This window comes from Mustela erminea, chromosome 8, assembly GCF_009829155.1.
Source record: "Mustela erminea isolate mMusErm1 chromosome 8, mMusErm1.Pri, whole genome shotgun sequence".
Lineage (NCBI taxonomy): Eukaryota > Metazoa > Chordata > Mammalia > Carnivora > Mustelidae > Mustela > Mustela erminea.
Window position 1 is genome coordinate 69,807,412 of NC_045621.1, and position 14,529 is coordinate 69,821,940.

A 14,529-nucleotide genomic window follows, 5' to 3' on the forward strand; every position below is an offset into this window, starting at 1 on the left:
GGAACTAAAAAGTATAGCGTTTCCTCCCACTACTTCCCATCTCTTATAAGTATTCTCTTAAAGGGGATCAAACCTTAGAGCTAGAGTTTTCTTAAACCCTCAGCACCACATTTCTTTTTACCAGAGGATTAAGATCTACCCCCGTGTCCATGCTCCCAGCATATATATTAATATACATGATATATATTTTATTCATTTTATATTGAAAGTGTAGTCTTGTAATAGAGGCAAAAGTGCCACCAAATTTACTTCTGAAAAGGACAAAGGACTTAGGAAGGAAAATGTCTTCCCTGAAGTTATTTGCTTTAAGATACTTGATGTTGCTGTGACATTTAAAATAAAGCATTTGTAATCCCAGGGTCTTGGGACTGGAAGAGGACATCCAGTTGCCTCTCCACTGCATTTATGAAACAAGCTCTTGAAAATATCGAAAACTTCTTTATACTTAGTTGTTAAGTGGCCTTGGGCAAATTTCATAGCCTAAGTCCAGTTCCCACAATAAAAAGGGGATAATGGTACCTACTCTATAGGGTTACTCAAGAGTTAAATGAGGCAAATATTTAATAAGTATTAGCCATTTTTAAAAATAAGTAAAAGTAAAGAGCCCAACAAGTAGCAAGTCCTCAATAAATGTTATTGTCTTCCCTTGCTGTTTAGTCATGAGAAAGAAACTATAAGTTGATTTAAACCTTGGCCCACATGTTCACACCCATGCAAACCTCCATATTACAGATGAATGGAGAATGGAGATCTGTATAAAGTGCACTTTAAAGCATACTAATTAAGGCATTCCTTCTTCTAGTATTTTTTTCCCATTTTAATTTTCAGGAGTGAGGGTTGCAAAATACAGACAGAGGTATTTATGGTATTTCAATGGAAATACCCTTCTCAACAAGAAGTAAATGTACAGCAATTTGGATAAACAAAAGTGAGTCCAACCGTAAAGCAGAAATGTTCCACAATTTAAACAGCCAGAAACTTACAAAGTAAATGACATGTTCATGAAATGTGAATCAGACTTCAAAAGGGCAGAAAACTTGAAAGGTCCAGAAATTAAGGAGCTCACTTCCCCTTTTTTAGCACAGGTTGGGCAACTTCTAGCCCATGGGCCAGATGTAGAATCTAATTTCTTCAGGGAGCAGGGTGGAAATTGCTGCTGGACTCCAGGAAATCATTTTTATCCTGGGGAGTTCTCTAAATATTGCAGTTAATCTAGCATCCATATAATCCTTAAAGTTTAAATAGAGTAATTCAGGAGCTATGAACAATTAACTTGTGTCTGAACTTTTCAAAAGAATAGTGAAAACCTGACCATGATTCTAGAGAAATCATTTAAACTTCTTTAGACTACAAAAGGAAGAGTTTTGACTAGATGAAGTTCCAGTTCAGAAGGAACACAACTTTATGAAGTTAATGGATGATACTTAAGATCCGCAATTCCAATGATGAGGATGGACACGGCTTCCACACAGGCTGACCTTCCGTCTTTCCCAGCCTCTCACCTTCCTCTCTTGCTAGCCTGTCTTTTTTTTTTTAAGCATTTTTACTTATTTATTTATTTATTTGACAGAGAGAGAGATCACAAGTAGGCAGAAAGGCAGGCAGAGAGAGAGAGAGGAAGAAGCAGGCTCCCCGCCAAACAGAGAGCCCGATGTGGGGCTCGATCCCAGGACCCTGGGATCATGACCTGAGCTGAAGGCAGAGGCTCAACCCACTGAGCCACTCAAGTGCCCCACACTATCCTGTCTTATTCTTTCTCTTGCCTTTTCACTCAGCTGTCTTTCTTTTTACCAAGATGTTTTACTTTTGTTTCTCAGAATCTTCTTGAAGACTTTTCTCCATTTTACCACTTCTCCATTTTCTAGTGTATATGCTACTTATACCATTGGATTATTTAAAAGAACTTACACTTATTGACTAAATTTGTATGCGCTCTCTTAATATTTTAAAGCTGTATTTTATATTTCTCCATGGGGGAAAAAGGAATATGCCAAAGTGACTTTTTCATACACGCCCCAGAGGCAAAAAAAAATTTTTTTTTTGATACAAACAACTTTCCTTAGTCCTAATCTGTAGGTCTCTGGGTACATTGCTTCAAAATTTTAAGTTACAATATTTTATGACAAAAAGTTAGTCATATTAGCTGTAAACACTTATAACAAATGCTACAGAATTTGATGAGCAAAGTAGCTATGCGCTGCACTGTTAAGGGGTTGACTAGAAAGATTTTAAAGACAGACTGTCTTCTTCCTAAAATACTCGGCCTAGAAATGGTTTAATTTGGGATTTGAACTTAAGTGACATATGTGTAGCAACAGAAAGGCAACACCTTAGTTCCCCGGTACTTTCCTTTGAAGTTTCTGATGATTCCCTTTACTTTAAAAGTACTTACTGCTACTTGCCAAAGGGACAGTTCAAAAGCAGTGTGTGGATAAGACACTGAAAGGCTGTACTTACAGACATAAACCCCCATTTTAAGTGGAAAAAAAAAAATTCCTGTGGATCCAAACTTGTCCAGTGGTCAGGAAAAATTCTACTGAAAATCTTGCTTACTTTTTGGTACAAAACACAAGTTATGAATTGCCCACGATCACCACAGTGTTGAAACTAGCATTCTCTGCAACAGGAATAGGTTACGCGGTCTTCTGCTGAAAAAAAATCAAACTATCTCAACATACTCAGGCCCATTAAAAGCCATTTCATTCTTCCCTCTAGCTGATAAAGGAAATACATTTAGTCTGAATAGAACTTTTCTTACCGTTAAAGGACACCGTAGGAAGGCATGATCGGGGACACAGAAGACAGACCAGCAAGATGTGAGCCCAGAGAGAAAACTGTCCCTGAAAAAGGCATCATCTTCCAACCCAAGTGTGGGGTCGGTTTTGGACAGCCATTTTGGACAAGCTCTGGCCTCTTGTTAAATGTGACATACTGAGTCAGAGGCAGACGTCTTTCTGTGGTTATTCGCTTCCTGCCTGATTAATTTGTTGTTTGTTCCTTCCTCCTTTACTGCACAAAAAGAAACTAGATTGGCTTTACTTTAGAAGCAAGCAAGGAAAAACCCCTTAATTTAAAAAATTAAATGCTACTCTTTTCCTCAAGGTGTAATGTATCTGTTTGGTAAAGTGACAAGAGGAAATCAGGATGTCCATCCAGTTGGCAGGCCAAAGTTATTCTAGATACCTGTGCAGAAATAATAGTTCACAGAGCCTGAGATTCCTTCCAGGAAAATGCTGCTTGAAAGTTATCACTCTTGATATTGACTATGCTAACTGACTAATACTATTGACTAGAATATTTAGTATTAAGGAAAAGAGTTACCAAGGACTAAAAGCTCTCAGCTACACCAATAAATAGGGTAATGATTCTTCCTCCTCTACAGAGCATTCAAGTATGTAGAGAGAAAGTCACAGATGCAGGTGAAGAGAGCCGGTCAAGTGTATGAAGGCAAATGAGTTTTGAGATGTGATTTTGGTGCCCAAGTCAGGATAAATTACACACAGCTCAAGTCATATGAAGATCCAGAGCTTTCTATGCCAGAATGTTTTGTTTCTGTCCTCCATACTTAACAGGATAACAATAACTCTCCTAGAAGATGCTTGACAAAAGCATGGAGATATGAGTATAGAAAGGGGAAAGGCAGATTTCTAATTATTAAAGGACTCTAAGAAGGGAAGAGGCAATGGACTACATGTACAAAACCTTGAGCTATGCACAAATATTCTGAAAACACTCATCATTTTTTCTTGAGCCATCTGAAAGATTCAGATTTGCAACACATAACATGTAACTCAGAAGAAAAACTAAGGACAAAAAAGTATCAGCCAAAAGAATGAAAAACAGAGGCACATTTCAGAAACTAACTTGACTCTAAAGTTAGAACTCTGGGTCTTGGTTGTGCGGGATTCAGAGGGAAAAGGAACGGAGCGCCCACACATCGTCTCATAGTCCCTTCCCTGTAAAATGACAGGACTGGGTGGACCAGGGGTTCTCAATTCGGGCAGCGGCTGGAAATGCGTGGACTCATTTGTAGTTGGCGGTTAAAAAGTGTTGGGTTGGATGGGGGACTCTTTAGGGGTGGAGTCAGGAATGTGGAATTTCCCATGATGCTTTGGATAGTCTTGCCCAAAATACTGACTCCTCAGTACTCCTCAGTAGGAGTACTGAGATAGTTGATGTCTACGACTCTTCCAGGCTCTAAATTCTTTGAGTTATGACTCTAACTGAATGAGTAGAGTTTTATGATGTGGGGCCACGGCAAAATTCCTGGAAGCAGAGCACTGAAGGATTAGAAATGGAGAGTCCTGCCATCTGACGTGCAGGTGGGGGGCACTGGACAGAAGTGGAGGCCTGCTGCTAGCATCTCCCTCCCCCTCCACTAACCCCAGGGAAATAGGAAATTTGATCAACTACCAAGTGAATGCACAAAGTGAAACTTTGAGAAGTCTAACCTAGTTAGTTCTAAGAAGGGAACATGGGCAATGGGATGATTTCTCTCTGTATTTCCATAGTTGTTTTGAAGTTCTCTGAGTAAGGCCCGGCAAATACATGCACACACACACAAAAACAACCTCACCATGCCGTATACATGCAGTTCATGTCGTCCCCCTCCATTAGGGATGGCTCAGTTAGGAGGGAGAATTACTTAGAAGGCTGTAGCCCCCAAGACACACAAGGGAGCAGTGGTCTAGAGTTTGGTTCTATTTTTGCCTTTGATGAGAACGTATAAATACAGCCAACGTTGGAAACATTGATGAGGTGTCTATTAGCCACCATAGAACATAAATCAGGTAACATTCCTCCCCTGCTTAAAACCCTACAGTGGTTTCTTGTTCCACTTAAAAAGTCCAAACTCTGCCAGGAGCCCACAAGAACCCACAATATCTGGCCCCGTCCTAGCCCTCTGACTTCATCTCAAGTAACATCCCTTCTTGCTAATTTACCTTCCAGCCCTTTCTGTTCTTTAAATGCATCCAGTTCATTTGCATCTCGGGGCCTTACACTTGTAAGCCCTCCCCCCAGTACACTCATCTCCTAGTTCCTTCTCATCTTCAGTCGTCAGCAAAAAGGCCCCTCTTCGTGCCCCATCTCTGTGCCTGTTCTCTTTTATACACAGCACGTGTCACCACTCAACAATCTTTTCACAAATTTAATGGTTTGTATACTGTGTGTCCCCACTAGAATTCAAGCTCCATGAGGATGGGGACCTTCTTTCCTGCTGTTGTTTCAGCATCTAGAACTGCCTCTGACACTCAGTAGGTGCTCAATTAATATGTTAGAAGAAAAAGAAAATTATATCGCCTAAAAATTCTTCCATAACATAACATTCCCTTCAGACCTTAAGACTGGAGGCACCTGGGTGGCTCAGTTGGTTAAGTGTCTGCCTTCGGCTCAGGTCATGATCCCAGAGTCCTAGGATGGAGCTCCGGAATCAGGCTCTCTGCTTAGCAGGGAGCCTGCTCCTCTCTCCCTCTCTCCTGCTTGTGTTCCCTCTCTAGCTGTCTCTCTCTGTCTCAAATAAATAAATAAAATCTTAGGGGAAAAAAAAAGACCTTAAGACTATTTCCTCTTGGGGTGCCTAGGTGGCTCAGTCAGTTAAGCTTCTGACTCTTGGTTTTGGCTTAGGTCCTGATCTCAGGGTCATGGGACCATGCCGGGAGTCTGCTTGAAATTCTCTTTCTCCCCTCCTAACCCTCCCCCGCTTATGTGTCCCCCTCAACAAATAAATAAATAAACTCTTAAAAAAAAAAAGATGGTTTCCTTTCAAAAAGTGAATAAGGAATGCCAAGGCTAAACTTGAACCCTCATCTAGGGAAAGTTTAAGTTAAAGGGAACTCTTCCAGAGAAAGGATGGCACAGATCAGCATTGAAGCCAGATAGCCCAGAGGGGACTTGGCAGACCAATCTGAGCTTAATGGTAGAGTAAAACAATAATCAGTAAGCTCTTGGGCCAATCAGGGAAAAAATCCTCCATATTAATGTACAGAAATACAAAACCAAGAGCAGACAGAAGATTATAAAACAGCACAGTTCTCACCAGTCTGGATAAAGTGGTAAAAGATCACAGCCTACGACCCTCTGTGGTGACCCCAACAATGGAGACTGAATCAACAATGTATAAAATATGAAAAGATTTATTCGTTTATAATTCCGGTTTTCCACGTTGTGTCCACAACTACCTTTAAGAGCCTGGTTTTTGCCCTGGTATTAGAAAGAAATTTTAGAATAGGGTTTCCTCAGTTCTAACATACCTTCCTCAGTAGCAAAAATGTCTCCCTTATAGCTTTTTAGGGGGGATGAGAAACCATGCCAGAGGAAATATATGCATTTACTATATGAGGAAATCTACTTTCGAAATGTTAAAATATGGGAATTATGTGATTTGGAGGAGCAGAAACAAAGTAATTTCCTTCTTCCTCCCAAAATAATCAGTACAGTTACACAGAGGTTTGGTCATTTAAAAATAATCTCAGAAAGGGGTGTCTGGGTGACTCAGTCAGTTGGGCAGCTGACTCTTGATTTGGGCTCAGGTCATGGTCTTAGGGTTGTGGGATTGAGCCCTGTGTCCAGCTACATGCTGGGTGGGGAGTCTGCTTGGAATCCTCTCTCTCCCTCTGCCCCTTTGCTTGCATGCTCCCTCTCTCTTTCTCTCTCTCTTCAATCATCATCATCATCATCATCATCTCAGCAACACAGAAAAATTGAAAATAAATTTGTACTATTCAATGTCCTGTTAGTACAAGTTGGTATAATCTTACTTGGGGAAAAACTGGCAATTTATTTCTATTTGTTTTGGCAGCTCAGCATTAATTCGGCCTACTTATACTAGAAAAAGGCATCATCTTCCAACCCAAGTGTGGGGTCATTTTTGGACAGCCATTTTGGACAAGCTCTGGCCTCTTGTCAAATGTGACATACTGAGTCAGAGGCAGACGTCTTTCTGTGGTTATTTGCAGTTTGGGGACCCATTTCTTCCTCACTCTCAGACCTGAGGGTCCAGAGGCTCTTGTTCCCACTGCCAGTACAGAAAGAGCATGTGATTCAGGGCCGGTTAATCAGAGCCTTGCATTCATGGGGACCCACAGACTTTTTGAGCGATGGCCTGTGAACTCATTAGAACCAAGGGAACTTGTGGCCTGAAGCAAGGACATTTCTGCCAGATGGGCTGGCATGGGATCTGTGAGGATATGGGCACTGAAATGGCCACACTCACCCTTCGACCACATGGGGTCTGAAACTGAAACCAACAAAGTAGGGAATTGGTGGGGAAGGGTGGTGATCTAGAAAAACCAGCTACAGGCTTCGTTGGCTGAATCCATCTATACCTGAGGCTAGCCCTATTTCTGGACTTTTAATTAACATTAACAAACAAATTCTCTATTTTGTTTGAGCTGGTATAATCAGGTTTTCTATCATTGGCAATACAAACACCCTTGTGACATCGAAGTTGGTACCAGAAGTGAGTGTTGAATGTGACTAACTCTAAAATGTGCAAGTGACTGATTTAAATCAAGTGAAGGCTAGTGCAGGCTCTCCTGGGCTAGGGCACTGGCAACTTTGTTATGTGGTACCCCCACTGATGCTTATGCTACCACCTACTGAATCCTTGGCCTCTTAAGCCCATAAGCCTATGGATGGTGCACCGTTAAAGGATTTGGAGGAAACATTTAGAATGTTGGCATGTGTTGGCCAGTTCTTGTGGTCTTCAGTAAGAACTACAGAAAAGAGATAATTTAGACTGAAAGTGACTAGAAGCACACAGAGAGAAAAAAAAAATACAGCTTTCTATTAGAGGTCTTTTTTGCCTATGATCTGCAACCAAGATGCTGAGAGTCAAATAATCTGGAAACCTGTGGTTTGGAAAAGTCAAAATTTCTATGCTACACTAACATCAGATAAAGTGGGGTCAAAAATGTAAGAATCACTTCGGGAAATATGTTTGGAATACAGGAGAAGCCGATACCCCATTGTCCCTTCAAAGACCCATCCAGTGGGTTATAAGATATGCTAGAGACTGCTGACTGATCTCTCATTCTCTTCTAGGAATGGGAGTTTAATCACAAAATTCCTCTAACGTTCTGAGTCTACTGTTGTATGCTGGGTGTCAAACTATACAGGAGCTTAAGTACAGTTCTTGGTTTGCTACTAGCTGCATTAGAAAGAGTTTAAAAAGTAAAATTACAGTACTATGTTTTATTTAACACTCTTTTTCAAAAATATCATTATAACATGTCCTCACATAGAAGGGTATTCAGTAGGCACTTTGCATTCTTCTCTTCACACTGATTCTTCAAAAATAAGTATGCATTTTACTCATGGCAACATCTTTGTGCCCAAGAGCCACTACCATACCGGACAACACAACTCTGGATGGCCTGGCCCTGGGGGGATGGAGCCCCGCCTTACTCATCCTCTCCTCTGGCAGGATACACCGATGACACTTCCGCGTAACAGCAGGCAGTCCTGCGGAAGTCTCTGGGCTACAGCTTCAGGGCTACGAAGAGTTTGTCCTGCTTGGAGCCATCTCTTAAAACGGGGCGTTGGCTAGGTAGTTTTGGGTTTGGGGCCGGTAGAATTAAAGACCCAAATTGGCTTCTCTTTCCTAAAGTCATAATGCTGACAATCGTAGCACAGGACATGAATCCTCAGCCAAGGTAAACAGGATAGAATACCTTCAAACTGGGGGCTCAGAAGAGATTCACAGACTCAGAAGCCTCGGTGGCTTTCCAGTGTTCACCAAGTAAAATCCAAAGTCCTTGCTGGGACTAGCAAGGTCCAGTGGGATCGGGGAGTCTCCCTCTGATCTACTTCCTGCACTGCTTCTCCTCACCCCTGGCCCCTCCCTTTGTCCTGGCGTGTTTGTGAGGACAGCTTTCTCCTGGTTTCGTGGCTCGCTCCTCGAGCTCATTCGCATTCCACGCCGTCAGTGCATGGTCTACGGGAGGAGCCTTGTCTGCGCATGCTCTATGAGGTGCTCTATCTGCGCATGCTCTAAAGGAGGAGCCCTGTCTGCGCATGCTTTATGGGAGGAGCCCCGCGAGGGCATAGTTTGCCTTATTCACAATCTGTCCCCCAGCTGCTTTAGATCAGCGTCTGACGTTATCATCTGGCCTTGAGAAATGGGTGTAAATGGATTTTAAAAGCTTCTAACTCCAAGTTGAGTTTCATCCTTCCTTTAACCTGAGGTTGGGAGGAGGCTGCCACACACTTGGCTCTAGGTGGGGGGGTGCTAGAGTGAAGGAGGTACGTGCTGGATTTCTTCCCCCAACAGGACCCGGGAAGGTCTTGCTTCTCCTGACAGCTGTTGACACAGGACAGCCATTCAGAGTGACAACGTGGGGACCTGCCAACACACCTAACAACTGCTCAAGCAGGGTTCTTTGCCAGCGTTGGGTATGTGACAGGGCCTTGCTTAAGTTAGGAAATGATGAGGCGACTCGCTTGGAAAGAGAAAAGGAGGCCCACATCCAGAGTGGGAAGAAGGAGACCCCGGGAAAGGACAGTCCCATAATGGGTTCACACTTCACAGTCAACCAGTCTGTGTTTTATCCCCGAGGGCCGGACGTCCAGGACGCTGGTTTCTGAGCACACAGTGGAGAGCCCTGTTTCTCCACACACACAGTCTGCAAACAACAAACAACAAATGCTGATGTCCGAACGTCACTAACTTGTGTCTTGGAGGGACAAATGCTGATTATGTGTGGAAAGACTTTTCATGTTTCCTTTGAAAGCACTGTCCTATCTTCGGTAATTTAAGAAAAATGGAGAAATTTCCCAGTTGGTCACCAACATCCAATACAAGTTGCCCCCAGGGGAAAGCCCATGTGAAAAACAGAAAGAAGTTTCTTTCAGTTCAAGGGGAAAACTGGTGGAAAGCCCCATTTTCACATGTATCCATTCGTGCACACACATAGGGAGAGAGTGCTGGCATAGGGATAGCTGTGTGTTCCTTTCCATTGCTAGTCATTAGGTACAAAGCCCAGGATGCGGCGTTTACAATTATTTCTGGGGTGGGGACAGTAGCTATATTGTTCCTCGTTCAGACTTCTCTATACAGTTACCTGGTGTCTCTCACTGGAGGACAGACGCTATGGGGACAGGAGAATCCTTCTATGGAGTACTCAGGAAACAAGAGTCTATACAGCTCTGCACCTTTGGGCCTGACATCACCCACCTGAATGCTGCAGGAAGGGCTCAGTGACCCACGACTTCCCCTGGGACCCCTGACTGCGAGGAAGCCAGGCCTGGCTGGTGCAGCTGCTACCTGGAAGAGGCAGGCCCAATCACTCTGCATGTGGACAGGAAATGGGGGCATTTGTGGGTGTCACAACAGTTGGGGGCCCTCCTAGCATTCAGACCCGGAGACCGGAGATGCTAGACGACCTGCAGTGTACCAGACTGGCCCACTCAGTAAAAAACAGTCCCACGTGATGTTCAAAGATCCTGTTAGAGATTGATGTAGGAAAAAAACTGTTGGTAGTTATCTGATATTAGACCTTGGCTCCATTTTAAATATAAACTCACAAGTAATTATTACACTGTTTATGAGCCCCTGAATTTTCCAGTAATGCAACTGTCATATAAATGAAATACTATGTTTTGCTAAGTAAGATTTTTACTAACAGTTGGTCTCCCATTTCTGGAAGATAATTTGCCCAAAGACATTCCACTCCAGGTATGTAGTTCCCTCTTACCCCACTTAGTGTGATCCTGCACCTGCCTGTTCATAGTGGTTACAGGTGGAGAAGCAACTACTCAGCCAATTACTTAGTTCTGTTTGCTAATGAGTTGTAGCTGATCACTTACAAATTGAAGTTATTTTATAATAAATTATGTTCCTTTTGTTTCTCTCTCTTTTTCTTGGAGGGGAGGGGCAGAGGGCAAGGGAGAGGGAAAGAATCTCAAGCAGGCTCCATGCCCCACAGGGAATCTGAACTCAATTCCATGACCCTGAGATCATGACCTGAGCCAAAATCAAGAGTCAGACGCTTAACCCATTGAGCCACCCAAGTGCCCTATTTCTTTTTTTCTTTTTTAATTTTTTTATTTGACACAGAGCATGCACAAGTAGGCAGAGAGGCAGACAGAGGGAGAGGGGGAAGCAGGTTCCCTGCTGAGCAGAGAGCCTGATACAGGGTTCCATCCCAGGACCCTGACACCATGACCTGAGCTGAAGGCAGAGGCTTAACCCACTGAGCCACCCAGGCATCCCATATTTTTTTTTTATTACAGATAAAAATTATATCAATTTTGGTGGAAATTATTTGTAAAGTCAGATTATCTCACTGATGGGAGTTTCACTGAAGTTTGTGAAGTGCGCACCGGAAAAGAGTGGGAACAGGGTCAGACAAGGCTGAGAGCCATTGCTTCTGTGCTTACAGAACGGCTCTGAGCATCTAGCCGGGGAAGGGTAGAACAGAGCCCTGGGGACCACAGCTGCTCACCTACAAACCTGGGAGGGAGTCTTGTACTTTCTTTCCAAACAGGTCACAGATTCGTGATGCTTCTTTCTCCTGTTTCTTAGCAGACCCTGCTTCTCTCAGCAGCTTGGCAGAAACAATTTATTCTACTTCAATGACCCGAGATTCCCAGAGGACTCTGCTACTCCAAGAACTTTCTGCCTCCCATTTGGCTGCTATGGATTCTCCAAATGCCTGGGAAAACAGACTGTTGGAAAAACATTTCCAGATTGTCTGATGGGATGGCTACCCTACCAGGACACAGGAAAGATAACAGCAAGTGTTTCCTACTGGACCAAGTACATGTCTGTAGTTTCCTCAACTCCAAATATGGGTGCAGGGCCAATAGGATCCCAGGAAAGCGCACAAACACAAGGGTGTGTGTGTGTGTGTGTGTGTGTTTGGGTTTGGGTTTGGGTTTTGGTTTTGTCCTCTTTGCTCACTGCTGACTAAATGTCTCCTTCTCCTGCTTCTTGGAAGCTGCTTAATTCAGCCTTGGACAATTTTATTCTGTTCCAGAACCATTCTGACAGTATGATGAGTGAGTGGCTTACATAAAAAGCAACTCCATGACTACATTAAAATATTGACTTGTGCACCTGAAACTAATACAATAATGCAAGCCAATTATTCTTTAATAATAAAATTAAATAAATAAATACTGACGGGTTTGGGAATACCAAGCCACAAGAACCACATGTGGTTTATGTTTGTAGGACACTCAGGAAGATAAGTGGACATAGTTAAACAACAACAATAACAACAAACAAAACTCAATGGCCTCTCCCCTCCTCACCACGACCACCATTAAAAAAATGAAAAAACTGGGCGCCTGGGTGGCTCAGTTGGTTAAGCGACTGCCTTCAGCTCAGGTCACGATCTCGGAGTCCGGGGATCGAGTACCGCATCGGATCATGGGGAGTCTGCTTCTCCCTCTGACCTTCTCAGCTCTCATGTTCCCTCTCAAATGAATAAATAAAAATCTTAAAAAATAAAATAAAAATAAAAAAACAAGAATAAAACTAAACAGTTAAACAGAGTGTAGGCTGGATGTTACTGTTGGCTTTTGGAAGGCAGCTGTGTCCTAGATGAGGCAAATTAAGTAGTTGTCTGGGGACCATGGCTAAGGTCAAGAATAAGCTGATAGCATACCCTCCACCTGGGCACACAGCCCCTGCTGCCCTGAGCACTGCCCCTCCATCACTATCCTCCTCCAGAGGAGCTTCTCCAACTTGACCCTCTGCCACTGCTGCCTTGCTTACCCTCTACCTGGCCCCACTCAACCTCTCAGCCAGTCTGCTCCAGCCAAAAAGAAAAACACAAAGCAGTGAATTGCTTTCCAGAAATGAAAATATTTTCTGTGATCTTTTTATCGGCTTACGCTGTGTGTCTCTGACTCTGTGGCTAACTAGGGAGCAGGGCCATGCCTGGGCTCCTATGCACAGCCGTCATTCAACAAAGACAAACAAAGCTCTCCACCTCGTGGAGTTTACACTCATATCTGAGTTGATACAATGGAAGGAAAACGAATTTAGGCTCTGTATTGCGCAGCATGCGTATTCATTTTGGTCCAGCTCATCTCAAACAGCAGCCTCACAAAGATCACCAAGGGAAGAAGGGCTAGTTCAGGCTGACTCCAGTGTAAATGCGCAGTGCTCCAGAGTCCTTGTGGGGTGGGGGGCAGAGCCGGGGGGGGGGGGGCATTCCGATTGGAGAACCATTTCCATACAAACATACTTGACGGTATGCTGCCAGGCCAGCCCATAAGAGTCTATTTAATTCATAATGTGACTAAACTGTATGTTCTGTCCCAAGTCTTCAAAGGAAAGGACTCAGAGGTGGGGGCGGGGGGGATCATTACTCTGGGGTGCTCCAGCCTCAGCTTCTACTCCCTTCCCCTGGGTGGCCCTGGGATTTCCCATGACCCCACTCAGGACCCTGAGCGGCTCCTGTCCCAAGGCCATAATTCCCTTCCCCAGGATAAGATGATGTCACCCACACAGAAGGAGGAAATTGGATTGTTTTGAAAGAAAGAGTAGTTGTTAACCCAAATGATGTTGAGTTAGTGGACTTTGTATTGAGATAAAAAATACACTGGGCTGGACGGAGAGACTATAGCAGAGTCCCATGGTCTGGGGATAACATCCTTAAGGTTCTCCTACTGTTTATAGTTTCCTTCTTTCACTTCAATATATCTTTTTCCTTATTAAAAAGTCATACATGGAAGTATTTAGAACATATAAATAGTTTTTTAAATGACCCATTAGTACTCAGAGAAAACCAGTTAACATTCTGGAATTTCCTTCCAGTCTTTCCTTCTTCATTGTGTAGATATCTAAAATGGGATCATACGGTATATATGTAGATTTATTTCCTTTTTTTTTTTTTAACATTCCCTCATATTATTAAATCTTCATCGAATGCAATTTTAATAGTTGAATGTTTTATGTGTGGTTGTGACCCATATAACTATTTTTCATTGTTAAACATTTAAATTGCCTCCAATTTCATTATTACAAATCCTGTCATGTTAATGGACTTGTGTCTAAAGATTTGTGGTCATTTCAGATTATTTCCTCAGGACGCATGTATTAGAGTACAATTACTAGAATGGAAGGTATGAAGTTTATTCTTCTAACAATCTTGATACATATTGTTAAACTGTTTCTTCAAAATGGTGGGATTTGTTCTCTCATTAGTACCCACTTCATTTCTTTTCAACATGTGCTATTATTATCACTTTTCAAAATCTTTGCCAATCTGATAGATGAAAATGTTGATTTTCATTTCTTTTATTATTAGTGAGGCTGGCAGTGTTTCATATATTTATTGTCCTCTCCGCGATTAGTATGCCTTTCTCCATTGATTCACTATTACCTGGATTCTTTTTTATCACAATGTTTTAGTCTCTTCTTTATTTCTTCCACTTCTGAACCTAAAGATTACTCAAATCTCCACGACTTTTCATAGACAAAATAATAAGTCCTGATCATTGGGGGACTGAGTGTATAAGCAGTGATTATTTCTGGACATTGATAAGCAAATTTCATAAATCAAGGAGGGTCTGGCA

General features: G+C 42.7%; 1 protein-coding gene across 4 annotated transcripts in view; it reads right to left on the bottom strand.

Annotated features, from left to right (window-relative positions):
• The window catches only part of LOC116597796 (WAS/WASL-interacting protein family member 1), a 114,764-nt gene that overhangs the window by 38,636 nt on the left and 61,599 nt on the right, over positions 1 to 14,529 (bottom strand). The window contains exon 1 of one of the 4 annotated variants that reach the window (XM_032355992.1): positions 2,759 to 3,048. The exons of 2 other annotated variants lie outside the window; for them this stretch is intronic. The gene's annotated coding sequence lies outside the window, so the exon portion shown is untranslated. Of the gene's footprint in view, positions 1 to 2,758; positions 3,049 to 14,529 lie in introns of those variants that run through there. One more of the 4 variants, XM_032355989.1, reaches the window with a different exon arrangement.